Source organism: Vulpes vulpes, chromosome 15 (genome assembly GCF_048418805.1).
Source record: "Vulpes vulpes isolate BD-2025 chromosome 15, VulVul3, whole genome shotgun sequence".
Lineage (NCBI taxonomy): Eukaryota > Metazoa > Chordata > Mammalia > Carnivora > Canidae > Vulpes > Vulpes vulpes.
In genome coordinates this window covers 111,700,330-111,723,404 of record NC_132794.1, presented here as the reverse complement: position 1 = coordinate 111,723,404, position 23,075 = coordinate 111,700,330, and the positions used below count along the sequence as shown (strand labels likewise).

The window sequence follows — 23,075 nt, the reverse complement described above, 5'->3', positions numbered from 1 at the left end:
ATAGAAGCCTGATTTATCTGCTCCAAAAATACGGGCCCCTTAGAGAAGTTAAGCAGAGTATAAAATGCTTTCATGGTAGTTAAATTTACACTCTGTTAAAATGATTTGTGCGCTTTGCAGTAAGCTGTGATATTAAATGCATAAATATACAGCAGAGTTAACTTGGAAGAACGTTTTATTTGACATGATCACTCAAACGCTCAGGTACGGTATCAGAAGCATTTAGCGTGGGGATAGGAATTTTAAAATTCTGCCCAAAACATTCAGAATCAAAGGGAAGGAATGTGAGTGAGTATTTCTCCACAGAGTGCTTACTACTGAAGTGGTTTTCATCACAGGAGAAAGGCCTGTGGTTTCTAAATCCGGCTCCTGCTTTCCATCTGAGAAAATGCCTTGTCAATAAACTCACCATTGAAACCGTTGCCCTAATTTTGGAACTGATTCTATTCAAATTAGCAACCCATTATAAATATTTTGGTCGTCTTTTGTCATGAGAATAAGTTTTCCTCTGGGAACAGGCCATTTGGTTCTGGTTGGGACATTACGGGAGAATTAATAATTAATGGCATGCTTGTCTGAGGTCCACCCTTCTATTTGGAGCCTAGGACTTGATTCAATTTTCTAAATATAATGGGCTGTTTCAAAATGGTCTTTCCCCATTGTTTCTTCAGATCTTACTGAAACCAGTCCACTGCGTGCGTTTGTCTCCGTCTATAGAAGGAGGGTCTGAAGGGCACCATGTCCACGAGACTGGTTGCACCCCAAGTTTGGAAGGAGGCCCAGCAGGTGGATGAGTTGATCAGTTAAGAATATTCTGTACCACTCCTGCCACGCTTATGTGCGCTGCTGGAGAATGACTGCGGACGTTCTCGGCGGCCACTGTGGGACGGGCTGTTTGCCCAGGTCCTCTGCTGATTTCCAGGGACCAGGTGACCCAGCAAACCTCACTCCTAGCTTTCAGACTCCCCGTGGAGGGCGGAGACACCCAAACTCACCAACGGCTGGAGCTTGGGGTGCTTTTACCCCAGCTTATTGATTGGCCTAGAAGGAATATTCTGGCCACAATCCATGTAGGAAAACGTAATTCGAGAAAGAAAAAACATGGTTGTTGGAGGGTCAAATTAAGTTGTGGGGGAGACACCTGGTGCCCCAAGGTATCTAACGCAGTGCTCTTGGGTTCTCCCTCACTGGCTGACTCGAGAAGCACCCCCAAGAAAAACGTGCTGCCTCTGCCCCCCCACCTGTGCCTTCAAGTCTCCTCAATACTTTGTGGGGGTACTTGGAATCGACCCTAGTAGAGCTTGTCGGGACCTGGTCAGGACAGGGTTAAAAGAGCTGTGGAAGTGGAAAAATCTTCGGGTGGCTGTGGAACATCTAGCTCTGGGTGCCGGAGTGTCCTTGGGAACACACCAGGGTTCAGCCGCAAGTAATTGATATAATTGATAATAAAACCTGGCCTCTGGCAGACTGGGGACAATGACAACAGCAGGATCTTGGGCAATCTCTGGGCCCCGTCATCACTGCAGTAAGAAAGAGTTCCTAGAAGCTCCCTTGATTGATCTTCTTCTTTTTTTTTTTTAATTTACTTATGATAGGCACACAGTGAGAGAGAGAGAGAGAGAGAGAGAGAGAGAGAGAGGCAGAGACACAGGCAGAGGGAGAAGCAGGCTCCATGCACCAGCAGCCCAATGTGGGATTCGATCCCGGGTCTCCAGGATCGCGCGCGCCCTGGGCCAAAGGCAGGCGCCAAACCGCTGCGCCACCCAGGGATCCCTCCCTCGATTGATCTTAATACATGAGGCCTTCCACGAGGAAGCTTCTAGTTCTCTTCTTGCAGGACTTGTGCTGGGGTCAGAGCACATTCTCCCCTGTGGGCTGGGGAATATATAGCATCGGGGTGACCATCCCTCTTGAAACGGCACATCCGCACAGAGATGACACCTGTGTCCAGATTCAGACCTGGCCCTTGAATCAGCAGCCCAAGAAAACGTCGATCCCAGGTGTCGAGGACACAGTCGAGGCTCCAGGTGGTGTGGTGACTGAGTGCTGTGGGGGGAGCAAGGTGCAGGGGGATGGAAGACCCGGAATACGGTTGGGTCAGGTTTGGCTATTTGATAGGTGACGTCTGCAGCTGACCGCATCCCCTTCCTTCCCAGGAGGCTCCTCCCATTTGTCCCCCAGAGAGCCTTTTTGTTGGAAATCCCAACACAGCTTCATTCTTTGATCCCTTCAGAGAATGAAAAGTGCCTACCAGTGTTGGCCTCCGGGTCTCGTGAAGGACACAAGTACCTGTCCTGCGAGCCCGTGGACCGGGGGGGGACTTCCTGCCCCACCTCCACCTCCATCACTCTGAACACACAGAAGATGGGGGGGAGCTGTCCTTTCCCACATGTGTCCGTGGCACCCACAGGTGCCTCAGTATCCCCGCAGAGGTCAGAAACAACAAATTCCACCTCGTGTCAGCTCACACATGCTCTAGAAACACTGGGTGTCCTTTGTACCCTACATCATTACGTGTGTCTTGAAAATGTGGCTTTTCTTTATGCATATAAACCTACATTCACGGCTTTACACAATCGGTGGCCTGTTTGCCCCTCACAATAGCTACATTTTGGTGGTAGCTGTGCCTGACACACACTTTATTTTTATTTAACTTATAAAACCTTTGGGGTGAGTGCCTCTGTAAACATAAAAGCTTTCATGGAGTGCAACAGCCATGGATTTTGGGTTTTGTTTTTTTGTTTTTTTTCCCCTTCCTTTCCAAAATGGAGGCATGACGCAGCTGGCCTCTGAGCAGTTGGGCTGACCTGTTCCTTCACTACAGGAAGTAAAAGTTTGGATGACATCACCGCAGGGTTATTTCTTGTTATTGTAATTAATGGAGCAGCAGGAAGCAGCAAGACAGATGATTCTTGGCAGAAGTGGCAATTTAAAGGGGGAAGGATGAAGAGGGGGTCTGGGAAGGAAGAAACCTTTCTGGACGTTCGAACTCTCCTGGGAAGAAATCTGGAAATCCGTAGGCAGTTCCTGAGAAATGAGCTGCCTCTGGCCTGCGTGGATCTGAAACTCCTAACCCTTGCTACAACTCCCGGTCAGGGTTTCTCACCAGCAGCTCAAGCAAGGCAGGGCCGCCCTGGCTGGCACTGGGTGTCGGGAGGTTCCTTTGTGCCCAGCGTGTCTTACGTCCAGTGGTGGGAGGGCTCGTAAAAGTGAGCTTGTGCTTTGTGGACAGGCTGAGGCTCTCAGACCCATGTGTGTCTTTTGCTGAGGGGTAGAGGGAGCTGGAAGGACTGGGGGGTGAGGGAGCGAGGAAGGGCAGCCTGGCCAGCCCCCAGGGAAGGAGCAGGGGGGTGGCCATCCTCAGGACGCATGGAACCTTCCAGACATGAAAGAGAGGCTGGGTCTCTGGGTTAAGCCGCTCGCTCGTGGTGCATGAGCTGACCCAGGTGGGATGGCTTTGCTAAGGATTTATGGCGAGGGGGCCTTGGAGGTGGGGCTGGAACCCAAGAGCCCTGTGCCACGTTCCCCCGAGGCGTTACAACACCTGGGTATGTCCTGTCGTGTCCAGTCTAGAACACATGTGCCTGCGTTCATCCTTCATCTGGGCTGGGGAGGTGGGAAGTGGCCCCGTAGTGGGAAGTCTGGTGCTGGGGGATGGGGATCTGGAGCTTGGAGAGGAAGCCAGAAGGAAGTTGCCCCAGGGAAGGAGGGAGCCTCTGGAATGAGTGGTGAGACTTTGGGCAACTTTATCCATCTTTTAAAATTTTAATGAAAATAGAATATGCAAACAGAGCAGTGCGCAGACCTGAAGTGTGCAGCTCGATGAGTTTACACAGCAAATACACGGTTGGACCCCCCACTAGGGCAAGCTCAGAAGTCTTCTGGGGGGAGCCTCCTGCCCTGTGTCCCTCTCCTCAGAGGTACTCTTTGGACTTACCTTGGATTACCTTTGCCTGTTTTTACTTAAAACGGAACCATATGGCTTGTACCTTCTTGCATTGTGTGCGCGCCATTCGTCTGTGTTGTGTGAAAGGCAGTTCAGTTTTGCCAGCTGCCGTGTAATACTCCGTTGTATGAATGTACTCGGGTTTTTGTACCCATCCTACTGTTGATGAGCACTTGGGACTTGGTAGCCTCGGGCCATCCCCAGGTGAGAGCCGTCCCCACCTTGGCCAGCGCTGACCATCCAGTTAGACCTCTGCGGTGGCCGCCCTGCAGTTGAGGAGGCCGAGCTGCCCGGGTGATGGAGGCACGAACTAGTTTAGACTTAGGAAGGGCCAGGGTGGTGGGCCGTGCTGCGCGGGGATGCTTTGAGGAGCAGAAGATCATGGGAGGACAGAAAGGAACACCCTGCAGCGTGTTTCACGGTGTCCACTTGGTCCTGCTTCGTGGGTATCCAGAGGGTGGTGCTCACCGTGGGCTTTGTGGCCTCTTGATGGGTCATGGCTGGCAAGACCCCGGATGGTCTCCGTGGTCTCTGTGGCTGATTGTTTATATGGAACCCTTTGTCTCCTTGGTGGTTCTATCACATTCCGCATGGCGAGCACCGTATTTGCAGTGGAGCCCACCACCCAGCACCGCTGGTGTGTAATTCGTGTGTTTGTGCCATCAGGCACTTTGGCTTGTGACTTTGATAGCCTGAAATTGCAGCCACCTCTGCAAGAAAAACAACTTTTTGCTAGGATCTGAGTTCTGTGGTATATTATCGTAAGAAACTGGAAAATAAAAAGCATGGTGCCTTAAGCTTGTCTTCCAGCTACTGATGTTCTGTCTCTAATTCAGAATCATGAAGTGGCGCTCAGGCTTAGAAGGTCCCAGTATGTGAGGTTGGAAGGAAGCTTCTGGAAGCCCCTGGTGGTTTTCTAGATGAAGCAATGGAGGCCGGAGGTTTGCCTTATTTCCAGAGGTAGAAAAAGTGTCTTAACCGTGAGGAATGTGGGTTTGAATTATTGACTAGATGGCCTTTTCCCTTAAGATTCGTAGTGAGTCATTGGAAGGGAAATGTTTGGGGGAGAGGTTACCTTTGTAGCTTTTAGGGGAGAGCGTGAAGAGCAGAAGCAGGGGGAGTTGAGACCAGCTGGCCAGTGAGAATCAAAGCTCATTCGCCCAGATGGTGGACACGGCCTCAAGACCATAACCCCTAGAGACCAGCTCTAGCTCCTTGCCCACTGTCCCACAGTAACACGTGACACAAGCTGACCCCATGAGAGGCATCCAGGCTCCAGAATCATCAGCAGAGGATGTCCTTTCCCTGAGTCTGGGGCAAGGAAGGGTTTCATAGACTGTATCCTTAGTCCTATGAACAGTGCTGAACTTGTTTTCAAGAGTGATTATGTTGGAAAGAAAGAACGTCACCTTGCCAAAGAGTTTGGCAGAGTAGTAGATGTCACTAGACGATTGACATTAAAAATACACGTGTGGATGTTTATGTAATGCTTTTTAAGGACAAGTGATCATGGGGCCAAAATTTCCTTTTGTCTAAAAACAGTGATAATTAGGAGAAGTTCCCTTATTTCTATGCAGGTGCCATCCTGGCCCAGCATCCCCCACCGCCACCCCCATGCTGTGCCAAGGGCCTGTGGTTGTTACAGCCTTGCATACCCATGCTAAGGGGTTCTCCAACCCAGGGGACTCATCCCACCCTCACCTGAGAAGTCCCTGCTGGAAGGACTAGACCAGACTTCTGCTTGGTGGGAAAGTTTTGTCCTTCTGGCCACACAGAGAAGTCACACGTGAACCATGTGTCAGGCGTCGGTCTCAGCATTGCTCGTTGACTACTGTGCTATGTCCTGCTGAGAAGGACCAGGGCCAGGGTCACCCAGCAGCTCTCCACCCAGGACTTGGCACCCCCACCCAGGGGACCTGTGCAATGCCTAGAGATATTTTCTGTTCTGTTCAGGTGAGGGAAGCTGCTGGTGTCTAGTGGGTAGAGGTCAGGGATGCTATTAAACATACGAGGCACAGAACAGCTCCCCACAATAAAGAATTCTCCAGCCAGATGTCAGCAGTGCTAACGCTGAGAAAGCCGGAAGTGGCTCGTGTGGCCCTCAGCATCCTGGGGTGTTGGACAGGTTTGAGGAAGAGGAGAGAGACTCCTGCGGGAATCCTGATGCCTCAGGCAGGCCCCTGAAAGCTCCTTGAGGCTGTTTGCACTTATAAACTGGGGGGGGGTGGGGGATGGGGGGGGGTGAGCACAGCCTCCAGCCCAGCACGCGGCCCTGGCTACATACACCGAGTTGTCTCCAGTCACCTACCTGCCCGCACCGTGCGTGGACCCGGCGGCAAGCTCAGGTGCTAGCCCTTGGGTATGTCAAACCCTAATGAACCTATATTCTAAAAGCAGCTTGATTTTATTTTTCTTCTAGGAAAATACGTCTTGGTCACCATATTGCGTGTCCAGTGTATGAAACGAGGCAGTTGACACGTCACGTTAAATACGGTTTCTGATGCCATTAATGGCTTCGTTTTATGTAAAGAGCCGATTTGAAAGAGCTGTGGGAGCCGTTGAAGAAATGAGATGCTTTGTTTTGAGCTTCCTTGTGGGTGCCTCCAACACAGAGATTTAGGAAGGACCAGACTTTGCAGAAGCTTGACACAGTGGTCCCTGTGATGGGAAGAGCAGGAAGGAGTCCTCAGGATGATTTATCAGGCAGGGTTTGAATGTGAGGGCTGGGCCAGCCCTTCTGGAACTGCCGGGGCTGTGTTCTTTTTCTGACACAGTGTTCTTGGGCTCTGGAGGTGGAATCTCAGCTGCTTACCATTCTGTCCTAGCTCTATTTATTGCATCCAACGGTCTAAGTAGTGGCTTAAGTAACGATTGCCAAAACTGTAATCAATGTTTTTGTTAAAGATTTGGGGCTCTGCTTGTAAGATAAATAGCCCCAAAGCCCATATCCAGGGGGACCTACTGAACCTGTGACTGGCTTCTGTATGGCCTTGGGTTTTCAGGCCCCACAAGGCCAGGTCAGGGGGAGACACCTGTCACCCGTGTCTGCTCCGTTGAGTCCCTCCAGAGATGTCCAGACAGTCACTTGGGGTTCTCAGCAGCCCCATTTGGCAGCCGGAGGGGGCTGCTCTCCCTACACCCCACGAGGATTGCAAGTGGAAGGCTGGTGTGCAGTGGACGCAGAGATTGGCATCTTTGCTTCTGCCCACCCCGCCTGCTTGCATTTTCTTGCAGGACAGATAGGGCCACACCTGCCTGGGTTCTGGTCGGGGGTTGGGGATCTGGCCACGGACACTTGCAGCCAGGCCCCGAGGGGGTTGTGCGGGGTGTGGACGTCCAGGCCCGCAGCCGGCCACCCTGCGAGCGGGGAGGGAAGGTGCCTGTCCTGACCGCCCGTCTCCACCAAATGCGCTGACTTCTGCATCTGTATGCAGCCGACTGTTTTGGCTCATCGTCCTCAGTAAATATTGCCAGACTCCGCTTCCTGCTCGCTCTGTTTCCGAAGGCACAGCATTTGGTAGACGTCTTTGCAAAGGTGTGGTGTCTGTCTGTTTTGGAAGCATTTGGCAGCGTGGTAACCGTTTCTGGGTATCTACGAAGGAGATTTTCTGCTGATCGTTTTCTTATTGAGGGAAAAGTTATTGGAAAAATATTGGACTGTTAGCTCTGGTTTCGGAGATTTATCGTCTAATCTGTCACGGATTTTATTTTGCCATCATTTCCCTCCTGGCTCTGCCGAGCCCTGCTTCTCCAAAGAGCCCTTTAAAAGCGGGCCGCCTGGTCCCGTCCTCGGGCTCCCCGGCCGGCAGTCCTGGCCGTTAGGTCTGTTTTAATTTGAGTCTCGTGAGTTTTTACTGCTGTGTTTCTGGTCTTACTTCACTTTGGGGAGTGGGCTCCCCCCCCGTCCCCCTTGCCTGGTTCCAAGAATCGGATTGCGAGGCTTCAGCATGTTGGATTAATTTCCTGTTCCACATCAGCTCGAGCTCACTATACAAACGACCGATTTGTTAGCGGCCTTTACCACTTCCTCCGTCCCTGGCGTTCCACATTTATATCCTCGTTTTTCCATTCATCCCCCCGAAGCCATGGTTGGCCCTCTCGAGTCTGGTGCCAAGGACTGGCTGCCCTCAGCAGGCCCATGGGTTTATGGAGCTCCCACCCCGCACCCAGGCCCCCTCACCTGGGCTCAGAGCCTGCCCTGTCCACCCCTCAGCGGAGGTGGGTGCCTTCCAGCGGGTGGGCCGTTGCAGCCACAGGCCCACAGAAGCCTCTGGATGCGGACAGAACATCACTTGAACACACAGAGCAAGGGGTGGGGGCAGGTACTCGCCACCAACAGGGCATCTCTTATAGGAATGCAGCGTCTGGGACAGCGGGTCACTTTTCCCCTAGGATTAATGTTTTTTTTCCAATATATTTTACATTTACATTTTAGGACAGGTTTAGACTTACAGAAAAATCGAGAGGATGGTAGAAAGTGTCCCGCATCCCTGCACATGGTTTTCCCTACATTTGTTCCTTCTATTAATCGTTGTAATTAACGAACCAAAATTGATACATCATTATCAACTAAAGCCCATAGTTTTCTATAGAGAGGGTAACTTTTCGTCTTTATTATTCAGTTCCTTCAGCTGTGTGCCTGCACAAACTGTAATAAAGGAGATAGTCCACCGCTGGTTTATATTCAGTTTCAGGGTGGTGTCAGGAGCAGGCAAATGACAAAAGATTCTCTTCTGAGAGCCTCCATCGGAAAGGGGGTTTGGTCTGCGGAGTCTCCCATTTCCTGATTAAATAGCAAAACAAACAGAAGTGACCATGTCCCAGCTTAGGAATTTCGTCCTGGAAAATAGAATTGTCTACATGGAAACTTTGAGCAAGTGCATGCTGGGTGAAACTCATTGTTCAGGATGTTTTATAGTTTAGACTTTACCCGATTCTGATTTTGGAATTTAAAACCTCCCAGAACCATGATGTGGGTGCCGTGCGGTGCGGGTGTCGTTGGCAGAAGGACCTTGATTGTTGGGAGCCTGTAGGGGGTCACAGCACAGCCAGGCTGGGAGTGCCCGGCCCTGGGGCTGTTGTTGGGAGGATGGTGGGCACCTGCTCCGCCTGGGCCCTTTGTGGCTGTCCCTGCATTCCATTCTGGGGGATCAGAGAAACGAAGTGAATCATCTGAGGTCAAGCAGTGGAGTCCAGAGGAGAATATAAGCATCATGCAGAGGGAGACTGGCCTGGGATCGCAGAGACAACAAAGCAGCCCCATTGGAGAAGCCCAGGGCCTGGTCCTCCCTTGCTGGGCCAAGTGAGCCTGGCCCCAAGTTACAAGGGAGTTGGTGGTGCAGTAAACACCTCCCAAACCCTCCTAGTCCTACATTTCCTCCTCTCCAGGGGCCAGGCACTCGGGGCCCGACAGTGGTGGCTCCCCAAACCCGTCTGTGTGGCAGCCGCTGGTAATCCAGCTCAGCCTCTGTGTGCAAACAACCAATCTGAGGAACGTGGACAGTTGTCCCTGCCTGGGCACTGAAGGTCTCAGGGGCCTTTCCTCCTTCTCCTCCCTCTCCCCATCCCCGGATGCTGGACATCTTCAGTGCTGTCTGCAGATGAATTCCTGACCCTTCCAATAGTTGCTTCTTAACTGTGTTTCATGTTCCATTAAACTTGTAGCTTGTCTTTTAGGAGGAAATACTCTGCTTTTCATCAGTCACTAAACCTTAGTTACCCAAAATGTAAATAACATTTTCTTTGCATCTCAGATTTTTACAACTTAACTATTTTGAGGGAAATGGGATGCAGGTTTCTAAAAGTACAAGAATAACTTTCCCTTTCGTTTCTGTTATTCACTCTGTACATAACTTGTGTGCTCGCAATGCAGGCGAAATTTCAGATTCCTGAATTTGGGGACAGCCCTTCTGTGGTGCTTGTTGGTATCGAGCAGGGGCTCCATGGACATTTGTGGAGAGGACAGATAAGTCCTTCACACCCCAGGAAGGTCACTGGGGCAGGATCCTGCTTTTGCCATAAAGCACCCCAGATCCCCGGTTAGTGGGAGCTGCTGCCGTGTGATGGGATTGACCTTGAGATTCATTCTCCTCACTTTCTTTTCTGGTTTCTTGTTGGTCCCATCAGCCGAGGTGAGCCATACCTGGTTATTTTCGGTAGCAGATGTCCTCTAATGTTGCTGGAGTGATGCATCCTAAGTGGGCAGTGATGCCCACCAAGGAGTTTGGAGGGCCCGACTGGGTCCAGTCAGACATTTATGGGGCCTGTAGCTCACCAGCTCCCAGGGGCTGACCCTGCCCTTGGCGGCTACAGAGGTGGGGCCCCTGGTGACCCAGGTTGGGGAAGGCAAGCTTATGCCCTTGGCTGAAGCACATCACTTTTGAAGATGGCACCGTGTTTTGGTAGCTAAAATGGGCCGAGTGTCGAGGTGACCAGAAGTTTGGGAAATGGCACTTAGAGAAGCAATTCTTTTTATGGCCTTTAGGCTTTTTAGAACACTTCGATTTCCAGGTAGGTTGAGAAAGTGGCATAGAGTTCCCATTCACTCCACACCCAGGTCCCTATGACTAACATCTCACGTTAGCATACTACATTTGTTGCAGTTAACGAACCCGTGTGGATTCTTACCTGAAGTCCACCTTTCGGGTCTTTTTTTCCGTTCCCAATTCCCGCCAGATACCACATTACATGTGGTCGTCCTGTCTCCTTCGGCCCTTCTTGGCTTTGACAATTTCAAGGCCTGCATACGTGTATTTTGCAGAGTGATCCCTCTGTTGTGGGTCTGGTTGTCCTCTCGGGACTAAACCAGGTCATGGATGGCGTGGGCTTTGTAAGTGAAGAATGGCAGGACTCTGGGCAGCCCATAATGAGTTGTCCCGTCGTTGGTGAGCGTAGGGTGTGAGGTGCTGGTCCTCACACCTTGCTGTGGACTCCCCACTGCCCTGGGTCTGCAGACTTCTAGGAATCCACGTCCTTGCTTGTGTTCAGTTCGCCAAAGACTTTTCCGTGGGAGCTGGAGAGGCTGTAGGGGCAGGGCACTGCTTCTCCACCGCAGCTGCCGTCCGCAGCCACACACCCAGAGTGTAGGAGCAGTGTGATCTCTCTCGGTCATCCTGAGGTGTACGTGAGCCATACACAGGGCACCCTGGGCTAGACACTTCCTCTCTTGCATCTTAAAAATCCCAGTAGTTGCTTTTATGGATAAGGGACCAAGGTGTAGAGGGCTGAGGTGACAGGTCACACGGCTCTCCAGCTAAGTGGCAGACATCCGGTGCTCTCCACGGCACTCAGACCTGGAGTCGCAGGACAGAAGAGGTGTCACATGAGGTTGTCTGCATTTCTTGGCTACTTCCAGTGCCTTTCCATGGCATCTGTACCCCAAAGGCAGGGAGCCCCGCTCCCCACCCTTTTCATCTCCTGACACCACCCAGCACCATGCGTGCACCTAACAATTGAGAAGGACGGAGCATTCTGACCCGAAGGCTTTTAGACTGTCCTGTCAGTGGCTCTGCTTGCCTCCAGGGCATGACTCACCTGCTGGGGTGGGGTTTTGGCCCATTGTACACTAGAGGGGTAGCTAAATGTGCAGCTGTTGGACAGCCAGGTGTTCAGAGCCTGGTGGATGATGACCCCCCCCTTTTTTTTTTCCACCTTACAAAACAAGCCTACAAAACAACCTTACAAAACATGACCCAAATACCTAGAAGAGGGAAATGAGCATCACTGTCTTCAAATGGAGGTTGAATGAAGATTATCTAGTCTTAGGCCTTGGTAGGATTCCATTTCTGCTGGGGCTGGCCAGATCCAGCGGGTGTGGGTGCTGTGGACTCCTCCTCTAATGGGACTTTCCACTTTCTCTGGGCCCCCCACTTAGTTCCCAGCTAAGAGACCCACAGAAGGAAAACCCAGGGTGAGCAGGGGCTCCTTGCACAGGGGTTGTGGATCCGCCATATCACTGGTGTAGCATCCTTTAACCGGATCCATGCCACTACTCTCCCCAGCTGCCCCGCCCCAAACCCCCCAGTCCCTTAGGGCTTTAGGGAGAACAGCTGGTGAGACCAATGGCCTCATGGCCATAGTTCCTCTACAGTATTTTACTGGAGTTACTTAATAGCCAGACAGAAGTTGAATTAAACTGTTGACCCTCCCCTGGGTTGTTAAAAAACTTAAAAAAAAAAAAAAAAAAAGTGTTCTTATACCCGCGGAGAAGCATATAAACTGTGAATGTACATCCCAGTGAGTTGTCATGCCAACCGGGCCTTGTTGGGTTTTGCGCTCAAGCCAGTGCCACAGTTGCAGGCCTTCCATTTGTGGTTCTGATGTGGGCTTGGCCTTTCTGGAAGGGTCAGATCCCCAAGTCAAAGAACATTCCAGATCATAGCTCATGGCAGGGAGAATGGCTTTCTATGTGAATTCTGTGTTAACAGGAGCCTGTTTTTTCCCCCCAGCAGCTGAGCTGGTGAGAGCTCTGGGTGTTCCGTGAAGCAGCAGCCTCCTGACTGACCCACAGCTTACATGGGGGGCGGGTTCCTGTCGGGCCAGCGGGGACTGTTGTCTGTATGCTGGTGCCAGACATTTCCTCGCCAGCTCAGGCTGCTTTCATGTTCTCCACGAAGCTGCAGTGGTTACCTGGGGGCAGTATCTCAGAGAATCATTGGAGAATAGGCTCTGCTCATTAAGTAGTAAAACCAGTGAGGTAGGGACAGTCCTGAAACCCAAGCCCTAAATATGCAGAACTGGGCCAAGAAAGAAGAAAAGAACAAAACTAGCTTTGAGCTAAGTCACCAAACCAGAAAGGTTTCATTCTTTTTCTGTCTTCCTGTGACCTTGACCACAGACCTCAGGCTGCATCCCCACTTCCTCACTCCTGGGGCAGGGAGGGGTCCAGGGCAACAGCAGACAAATTGGAGTGGCCGGAAATGGGGAAAATCAGCCAGCTGGATCTACTAATACCTTTTCTGGTTTTTAAGAAGCTAGTTTCTGATTTTTGTTTCAAGTTCTCTGTTTAAGTTGGGGTGCTCCTCCCGTGAGGGTTGGAGCTCCCACCTTGTTTTGTTTTTTAAGATTTTATTCGTTGGAGAGAGTGAGCGCACTGCACGCAAGTAGAAGGGGGGATGGGCAGAGGGAGAGAGAGAGAATCTCAAGCACACTCCTCACTGAGCACAATGCGGGGCTCAATCCCATGACCCTGAGATCATGACCTGAGCCAAAACCAAGAGTCAGACACTGAACTGACTGAGCCACCACCCAGGTGCCCCTGAGCTCCCACGCTTTGAAGGATCAGTGCCTCTCTAGTGTTCACTTCTAGCGTTGAGAGAACTCTTTTCACAGGATGTGCCCAAAGTTGATCTTCCTCCAAAAGGCTGAGTTTGGGGAGTTTGGAAGTTTGCCTGTCCCTCTGAGTGTAGACCAGAAGGAAGGAAACCTACCTGTTTGTGCTCTGCTCGATTAAAATTAGAAAAACACACCAACCTACCACTGTCCAACAGCGCAGGATTAGGGTGACGGAAGCCAAAGCAACCCCCGGAGTGGTGGGATCCCCAGGCTCGCAGGCAGAAAGGCTCCCGCTAGCACAAAGGTGTCTTCTGCCCTGGAAAGCCTGGCACTGCCTGCCCCTGGTCGATAACATGTGGCCTTCACAGAGTTGTATTCCATAATTGCGGCACCATACAAGCTATTTATAAATTCATTGCCCTGGATGAAAATAAGCAGTCGGCAGTGATTTTTTTTTTTTTTTAATGCATTTTAAATAACTGGGCTCCTACAGGAATGGCAGGGTTGGTTAATTAAATTACAATGGGCTCTAAAGTTTGGGGTGTCAGAGAGCAGTGCCCTAACTGTACATACCGTGGTGCCGTGGCCTGAGAGTGGGGTGTGGGACTCTGCCGCAGGTGAACATCCTGGGGCCCCCACCCCAGGCCTGGTTTTAGGGAACCTATGTCTTCCGGACACTCTCTTGGCCTTGAGATCTTGGATGAGAGCTGCGGGGAGCTCTGTGTGTCTGCTTAGTGCCTTTGTTTCCTCTGGAAGTTTGTCCCACCTGGCTGAATTGGCAAAACTTTCATTCCCAATAAAGCTGTCCCTGATCCCGAGCACAGCAATAACTCGGGTGATGAAGTTGAAGCACTATTGAGTTTGCGCCATCCGTGAGTTGATAAATCGTAGAGCTTCATTTGGTAGGAATCAGCAATTTTATGTGGCAATTAATTGTTAACTCCTGGCGGGGAGCCAGAGGCCTAGAATTTTACCCTGGTTTTTGTGTAGGGCGAGAGGAGCGTGGTAGCTTTGCGGCAGCGAGGAAGGATCGGTGAGGCCTGCGAGGGGATTGGCGGGTTCGGGCATTGCTGGCACGCAGTGCCCTGTCCCCTCTTGCTGGTTCCTCACGTGGCCGAAGCCAGGCTCGGCGCAGACGGTCACCGCCATCGGCACACGAAGGGCCTCGTGACGTGTGCACACCGCACGCTTGCACGCCGTGGCTTACGGATGAACAAATTACCGGAGTTCTCTAAGCATGATGTTTCTCCCACTAGAGCTATCCACCTCGCTGGTTCCACATCAGAAATAAAGATGTGCTGGGAGAAACGCATAATTAGCTTTCCAGATCTCTTCGTAAGGAGAAGGGTGATGTGATCATTTGCTCACTGTTCTTCTCGCTTCCACCGCCGTGGGTCTGTGCGGTGCCAGTCCAGGTGGGGCCTGCTGCCAGCGTGGTGTATGCCCAGTGCTGCTGTGGGAGGCCCCCTTTGGGTCCCCAGCTGCCGTGTGGGACCCCAGAACCCTCCGCGGAGCACAGCTGTGTCCACGCCGCCCCCCTCGGGGCCGCCAGGAGGTTGCAAGGTGCGCAGCGCGTCCCTAACAGCATCCACCGGAGCGGGGCTGGTGATGCCCACAGCAGCCTGTGAAGTAGATGACACCGTCCCCATTCTACAGAAGGGGAGCTTTAAAACACACACACGCACACACACGCACACAGAAATTTTCAAATCTACAGAAGCAGAGAAAATTGCGTGCTCAACACCCACGTCCCCGTCAGCCAGCTCGGGCACTCGGCAGCTGATGGCCCCTCTCGTGGCGTGTGCACCCCCCGCACATCCCACCAGGCTCTTCTAGGGCACACCCTGGCCGTCGTCTCGGTGCCTGGGTAGATCCTTCCCTGTAGATTCCCGAAGGATAAAGACTCCATTTAGAAATACAGCAGCAATAGCATCATCGTGCCTAAAGAAGATTCAACAATTTCGTGACCTTTATGAGCCACCCCTGTGCCCACCCACCCCCTTTTTCTTGTTCGGGGTGACCTTCCTGATTACCTAGAGGTGAAGGGTGTAGACTCCAGGCCCCGTTTTCCCTTTGCAGACAGTTGCAAGTTCACTTAGTTCTGGCCCTGCAAAACCACAAACTGAAAAGGCTAAACGAAACTGAAAAACGCATCCGTGGAGCTGCTGTCCAGACGCCACTAGTGTGGCCGGGACCAGATGCCGCCGCTGCTTGAGTTCACGTCCAGACAGCACACCTGCTGTGCCCCCCTGAGCCCACCTCAGCTTTCTCATTTCAAATGATGCTGATAACTTTAACTGGTTCTCCAAACAGCTGGGGAGGATGAGGAGGTCCCTGCCGAGTCCGAGGCTTGAAGACTGTCCCCGGGGCTCCCCCCCACCCTGAGGGTCACCGCTGCAGCTGCTCCCAGGAATGACCCCACTTGTCGTGGTAGTGGCCACCTGGGGCTGCTGGCCTGGCAGTGATGGGTGCCGGAACCCAGGTGAGCACTGCCACCTCCCCGTTGTCCCTGGCTTGGCAGGGCTTGGGGCCTCACTGCTTTGCTCCTAGAGGACCTGTGCTTCCCAGGCACTGTGTCACCTGGTGTCCGAGTCCTGTCCCTCCGGTAAGGCCTGGGTGTGTCCTCTGCAGCACCGCTGAGAATCGGTGGTGGTTTCAAACCGCGGCTGTGCCTTGGAGCTGGCAGCCGGGAGAAGGGAACCCTGCACCGCCCACTTTCATTTCTTCCTGAAGTGGAAACCACCCCCAGCAACGTGTGGGCGCCCCGCACCCCGGGGTCTGGAGCCAGAGCCTTTTCCCTGGACAGAGTGTCTGGTGCAGGCGGGTCCAGCAGAGGGGGCAGTTCCCCTGGAATTCCTATCTGGAAATGTTACAGTGCTTGGCTGTCCTTGCAGACAAAAATAAGATGTTTGCTTTAGCAATTTGCTTAGTCCTGAAAACATTCCTAGACAATGCCAGGGCCTTAGTTGAAAATAGTATGCTCAGCTTGTTGGGATGGTCCCAGGAAGGATGTTTTGAGTGAAAATAAAATGATACATACCGCGGCTGTTCGCCTCCGCAGGAATCCCGTGAGAGTTCAGGATTTTAAGGGCCGCGGGTCCCCTTGGGCATGCCTCCTGGAGAGGCCAGAAGATTCTAGAACAACAACAACAAAAAAGCACCTACAGATGGGACACAGCGTGTGCTTCCTTTGGCACCCCTGCCCCTGAGGGAGTCTCCTGATGGGGCTGCATGCAGCCCGAGGACGCTCCCAAGTCCTAGGTTGTGGGGCGGGGGAGGGCCCCCTCTGCAGGGGGCCTGCCTGGTTCACACCCCCGGGGTCAGCCTTTACTAGACTGTGAGAAACTTCTTTATCCGCCCGAAATCCCCTCTGGGCTTCCTCCCCCCTCCTCGGTCATGGTTCTGCCCACACAGGATACACTCAATCCTCCTTCTGCATGACTGCCCCGCATAGAATCACAGGCCAGGATCGGCTCCAGAACTTTCTCTTCCAGGGCACGAGCATGGGCAGTTCTTCCCCAGCAGAGTTTCGGTTTGGTTGCTTGCTGAGAACCAGGGTTGCAGGTGAGCGTGCGCTCTCTCTCTCTCTCTCTCTCTCTCTTTCTCTCTCTCTCTCACACACACACACACACACACACACACACACACGGCAGGGTGGGGAGCATCACAGCCAGTACTGGCATTTCCAGTTAAAAGCCACTTGTGACCTTTTCTTCTTTGAAACAAAGTACTCAAATAATTTCAAATGACTTATTTTACGACCTTTGCTTCTGAGTCGAGATAGCAAGCAGTGTGCCGTGATGGTCCGTTCTGTAAAAGCAGGAGGCCCGAGTCGCCAGAGCGGCCGCAGCGGACTTGTTTTTTTGTGGACTCCCTTGGCAGTGTTTCGGTGGAGTATAAACATAGCACACGACGCCTTAAAAATAAGTGGCTGCGTGAAATGCTTGTGCGCATCAGCGGCGTGCTGCCACATATGTTCAGATCCTGCACATCGCTCCCTCTTCAGAAGGATGACTCGGATAAGTGGCTTACGGCGGCCAGCACGCCACAGCTCTGGGATTATGTGGACGAGACCCCTGTGCCTTTTGCCCTATAACCAAGGACCCAGGGCCGGGGCAGTGGAGCAGATCACAGGGGGCCGGCCCTGTGGCTCACCTCCAAGGGCCTGGGTAAGCCCCCCTTCTGTCCTGAACCCCATTTCACCCGCAGCAGAGCCAGACCCACACAGGCTCCCAGACGCACCCTTTCCTGGCTCATCAGCCCTCTGGCTCCCGATGAGCCCGGACAGAGGTTGCATCTTCCTCTGTGACCCCTGGTAGTCCCTCCGGATGGTGGGCAGGGCTCACACCATCGTCGGTGCCCTCAGAATGATGTTCTTAAGGGCATCGGTAGAAATGATGCAGAATACTCTCGTGGATGGTCACCTGGAGGGCCATGCTGGCCTCAGGCAGTGGTGCTTTCGAGGTTGGGAATGACTGTGTGGGTCAGGGGTGGCGAGTACTGGATGCGAACTAAATTCCATCTAAGTCCTGTTGGGGTTTTTTTGCTTGTTTGGTTGGTGTGTTTTTTTTTTTTTTTTTAAGATGTTTATTTTGTGAGAGAGAGAATGCATGAGTGGAGGGATGGGGAGAGGGAGAGAGAGAACCCCAAGCAGACTGTGCAGAGCCTGATCCCACGACCCTGAGATCACGACCTGAGCCGAAATCAAGAGTCAGACGCTTACCTGACTGAGCCACCCAGGTGCCCCCAAATCCTGTTGTTTTCTGAAGTTAAGTATTTTGTTTCTTCCCATATTCTAATACAGTCATCCACGTAGCTGAAACTGAAGTTGAAATTCTCACTTCCTAAATGAGAATGCGCGTCCTTACTCTTTGTGTAACGGCAGCAGATTTTCTCAATAATAAACCCAAACCCTGCAGAATCCTGTAGCAATGTAGCATTTCTACTTATACCTGGACCTTTTTTTTTTTTTTTTTTTTTAAATTCCTCTTTGGGTCAGCAACTGCATAGAACAGTCACTTAATGTATACAGTCGTCTGTGTGTAAGTAATCTCTACACCCAACATGGGGCTCGAACTCACAACCCTGAGATCAAGAGTCGCACGCTCCACCGACCAAGCCGGCCAGGCGCCCCTATAGTATACAGTTTTTAGGCTGGACTGTATAAACCTCCTGCCCTCCCTGGTAATGCAGAAGCTGTTGAAGGATCACAGAAGACCCAACAGACCCGGGGAAATGAGAGTTTGGTTGATCACGGTGTGTGTAAGAATTTGGATGACTTCATTGATCTTTCTGCGCGCATTGTGTGGTTTCGCGTGTTAACAAGGGGATAATTGTGATACACGCTCGCGCTGTGCTGTGCTAACACGTCCATCCTCCTGCTTGGAGGTTAGTAAGGAGAGGGAAAAATTGGCAGGGGAGAGGGTGGGGCTGGTCCTAGCAGGGAAGGACATTCGGCGCACAGCAGGTGTCTCGTAGACACGGTGCCACGTGTGCAAATAAATGCAGGTTCAAGCACGGGGATCGCTTTCCCTGCCAGTGGAAGAAGTTTCTGTATCGCGTCTCTGGGAGTTTCCTTGCGCCTGTATTCCTGAAAGTTGGATACCTCTGGGAAGAATGGAAACAACAGTCCATTCCTGGCTTCCTTCCCGCCTGTTCTGAAGAAAGAGGCTCATTCTTTCAGACGTGCGTGGAGCCGGGCGCCCTGCTCTGCCCGCTGCCGGGGGTTCCGATCAGGTGCTAGCGCGGGCTTTGGGCTCAACAGTGGGGCCGCCTGTAAAGGTCTGTAAACTCTGTATCGGGCCTTAAGGAGCAAGCAGAGCATGAATTCCAGAAGGCCCTCCCGTTGTGCGAGGTTCCCAAGAGCGGCCTGAAACGGGCCCCCAGTGTACGGAAAGCACCAGGCCTGACTCGTGCAGTGGCCGCGGCTTCTCCTGAGCGTGTCCCCGGGGCCCGCCGACAGGAAGGCCGGGCTCCAGCGCCTGACCTATGTCACAGCAATAACAAAGACCAGGCCGGCCTGTCGCCCGAGGCAACAGGATGGGCTTCTCAAGGCGGGATTAAAAGGTAAGTTGGATCGCGGACAAATCAGGCCAACAGGCTTCGGAGGCTGAGGCTTTGTCAACAAATGAACTTGGCTCTATTTTAAGCCATGTTATGTACCAGGACTTCCTGTTTTTCCAAAGAAACCTCTTGTTTTGGTTTTCGTAATGATGGATTTATTGAAACGTTTTGCTATTCGGGGGACCCACGTTGTTTTCCAACCAAAAAGTCAAAACTGGAGATTTTGCGGCCGGAGAGGTGACCCGGCCGCACAGTGACAACGTTGCTGCCCCGAAGGCTGCTCATTCAGGACCCGGTGGCCTCGGTGGCCTCGGTGGCCGGGCAGTGAGCGAACAAAGAGCTAATTGCCAGGCAGGGTCCTAGACGGATCTCGTAGCTCAGAGTTCGGCCTCTTGTTGCGAGGGCGGTGGGGGCTGGTCAGAGGACAATTGAAAGGGGCTTTTTGTTGTTTCTCTGGCCTAAGTCGAGCCATGTGTGTCTGTCTTTCTAGGAGCGCGGGTCTGGCCAGTCAGGCCCGTGTAGATCCCACTCGCTTCCTGCCGACCTTTCGACACCGACAGATGTTTTTTCTTACAAGTGTCGTTAGGGCTCTCTCCACTCGCTGACCTCATCGCGTTTTAGTGAAGCCACTTTCCTACAGTTTTGTTCCTCAAATTCCCTTTACCCCATCCTGAGCTCCCCTCTGAGATTAAGATCACCCAGCCTGCTCTTTCTGCCACCTTCTCTCCTGCCTCTTGGACCTGGCATGGGGAGCTGAGCCCACCCCAGGTCCTGCAGGGCTGGGCTGACCCACAACAGCTGGAGGCACCCTGTGCCCCATGAACCGAGGGAAGCCGTGTGGCTTGAAGAAAGTCTAATGGAGGCTCATGAGCCAGGAACGCATCAAACGACCCAACATGTCAGTGTGAGAACCTTCCAGAACCTGTGGATGTGTGCCATGACTGTAGCTCATCAAATACTGTGGGCCATGGTGTGACTGGGAGGTGGGTCCCCAGTAGGTGACATCATGGCAGCCTGTGTGACCTGGACAAGTCACTGCCCATGGCAGGGGCTGGGAGTGATCATGTGGGAGGTCCTAAGCCCATGAAAGTGTCTGTAGCTGACACCCCTAGTCCAAGAGAGCGGACCACCATTGGAGCCGACATGGTATCTGTTCTGGAGGCTGGAAGATGGTGTTGGTATTTTAGCCTTTCCCTGAAACTGTGACACAGCAAACGCGGCTAGGACACTTGAGCCATAGTCTCCGACCCCTTGGGCCCTGATCTGGGTTTCCTCTGCGTCACTCTTCTGAAACGTCTGGGCCAGGAGTGCCTCCCCTGTTCTGTGATCACCTGGGATGTTGGGGTCTTGCCCAAAGTCAACCAACCAAAGAACACATTTGGCAACTGAGGTGGTGCTGGGTGTGTTCTTTGCAGTGTAGACTGAAAAATTGTTTATCGAATTCAGCAGAGTGGAGCCTGGGGGTGAGCTCCTTCTGTATGTGTTCGGTGACTTCACACCCGAAAGCCCCTAGAACGGTGCCTGTCACACGTGAAGCGAGTGTTTGCTGGTGCTAAAGTAACGAACATCCCAGCCATCCGAGACTATCCTATACTCCACAGGTTGGCTGTGTGTGTCCCTGGACTCTGTTTTCCTTATGAGTTTACAAACCAGTCTCTTTGTTGCGCTTACTTGCTTACTTACACGTGGGTATTGCCTCTGGGGCCTGGCAGGGCACGTTAGTTGTGGTTCAGGGACCGTGGGCATAGCTAAATGAGATGGAGCTGTCACATTTCCAACCTGGCGTGTGGGGCTCAAGCTGACTCTTGGGCTTCCAGATTCTTGCCCCAGTAATGCCTCTGCACAGCCCCCGGGTGGGGAGTGCCACGGGGACCCTCAGGGATGAGCAGAAACACGGGCTGGGAGTGACCCAGAGTCATTGAGTCTCACGTTCTTCATCTGCGAAGCCAGCAGTTTGGATTCGGTAACTTCTCAAGTCTCAGAATGTTCCAGAAATGCTGTGGTTCCAAGAAGACGTCAAGGCCCACACAGGCGTGTGTGTTCATGCCCCACGGCGCCACTCCGAGCCTTTTCTGCCCTTTGGGCTCTGGGTGGGCTTGCTGATCTCTCAGAGCTCGCATCTGCTCACGTCGCAGGAGTGGGCCTTGTGTTTGCTCCGAAACTCTGTGCAGGCTGCTTTTGTGTTACCTGCTTTCTGTTTTTCTCTCATTAGAAGAGCTCAACTTTCATAGGAGCTGCAGTTCAAGGACCACTTCTAAGATAGGGAGCAAGAGGGCCTGTTTATCCAGTGAAGTGCTGTGGGGAGGGTGGCCGGGGGCTGCATTCTTAACGTGGGGCCTGGCCCCTGAGAGATCTTCTTAATGTCCCCAGATTTATGGGTGTGTGTGGGTCAGAGTGGAGACCCTGGGGTTCCTCAGTTAACTCCGCGTCCGCGTGGGTGTGGATCACAGCCTGGGGACGTACTGAAGTGTCCGGGGTAAGGGAAAATCACAGCTGGCTTTCTGCTCTCCGGGCCCATCGGCCTTGCTGATGCGCAGAGTGTCCTCTACCCCGGGGTTCACGGCAGCAGGAATATCACCGACCTCGGGTCAGCGTGGGCGACTGAGGACTTGGCAGCATTTTGGTGGCTTTCTGTAGTGTTCCCTGTCTTGGAGGTAATGGAAACTTGGTGCCAGTGCAGCACAAGGGTATCCTTGTTTTGTTTGTTTGTTTTGTTTTGTTTTTAATCTCTTCTGTTGAACTATCGGATCAGTGACTGTAACGTGTTCAAAGCAGTGCGTTCTCAGATTTGGGGAGCAGGGCACAGTTTAAAGGGAAGGCTATAGATAGCATTTTTCTCTTTGTGTCTCTCCCTGAAAACGCATGTCTGTCTTTCAGGAGGCAATGGTGGGATTTTGGGGAGGGGATGGACTGGCCCGTTCTGATTGGCCGGCGTAGCAGCCACTGCGGCCCAGCACCTGGGCAGGTTTGTATTGGTTGAGTTTATGGACACACGACTGGACTCCTGTTGACTTGGCATTGGTGTTGTGTAATAAAGCCAGGATTGTTGACAAATAGCACCCGTAGGGGCCACCACCCCTTCACCATGGCCGGGACCCCCGCCAAGGTAGTCCTGAGCTTCCCCGAGCATCACTGGTGCAAGATCCTAGAGGATTTCTTGGGGCGGCTATCCCCAACATCATCAGTGTGCTAGTACCACCGACCCAGTGCCTGAACAACAGAAGTGTGTGGTCTCGTGGCTCTGGAGGCCAGAAGTCTGAGAGCGGGATGTCAGCGGGGTTGGTTTCTTCTGTGAGCTGGAAGGAAAGGCCTCTTCCAGGCCTCTCGTCTTGGCTTATACATGGTCATCTCCTCCTCGTGTCCTCACACGTGGCCCCTGTGTCCAAATTTCTCCTTCTTAGAAGGACCTCAGTCCTATTGGACTAGGGGCCACCCTAATGACCCTAGTTTAACTTGATTACCTCTCTGAAGACCGTACCTCACCACATTCAGAGGTACTGGGGCTTCTGACTTGAATGTCGTTTTTTGTTGGTGGGGAGGATCCAGAACTCAGTGCGATAACAAAGCACTCACACCTGATGTGACTCTGAGCAGTTAGCTGAGAATGTGTGTTGAGCTGAGCTCTGGGGTGTTCCGATTCGGACAACAGGGACCATAAGGCAGTTTGGGTCACAAAGGTGGGCGTCCAAGAAACTGCCTTCCCCTAGAATGACATCTTGTGCCATCTGTGCATGTTGTCCGTCTGGGGACATAAATACTCTGTCCGAATAATCCTGCCTTCTCCGGGCCTCCC

General features: G+C 52.5%; 1 protein-coding gene and 1 long non-coding RNA gene across 9 annotated transcripts in view; one reads left to right on the top strand and one right to left on the bottom strand.

The window, feature by feature from the left end:
• Positions 1–23,075, top strand: part of CTBP2 (C-terminal binding protein 2) — a 157,158-nt gene that overhangs the window by 76,032 nt on the left and 58,051 nt on the right. Inside the window, exon 1 of one of the 8 annotated variants that reach the window (XM_072740357.1) lies at positions 16,447–17,388. The exons of the other annotated variants lie outside the window; for them this stretch is intronic. The gene's annotated coding sequence lies outside the window, so the exon portion shown is untranslated. Of the gene's footprint in view, positions 1–16,446; positions 17,389–23,075 lie in introns of those variants that run through there. 8 annotated transcript variants of the gene reach the window in all.
• Positions 13,631–16,400, bottom strand: LOC140595745 (uncharacterized). The gene is made up of 2 exons (XR_011997615.1): positions 15,253–16,400; positions 13,631–15,098 (listed from the first exon to the last, which is right to left on the bottom strand). It is a non-coding gene; the product is annotated as an uncharacterized lncRNA (long non-coding RNA).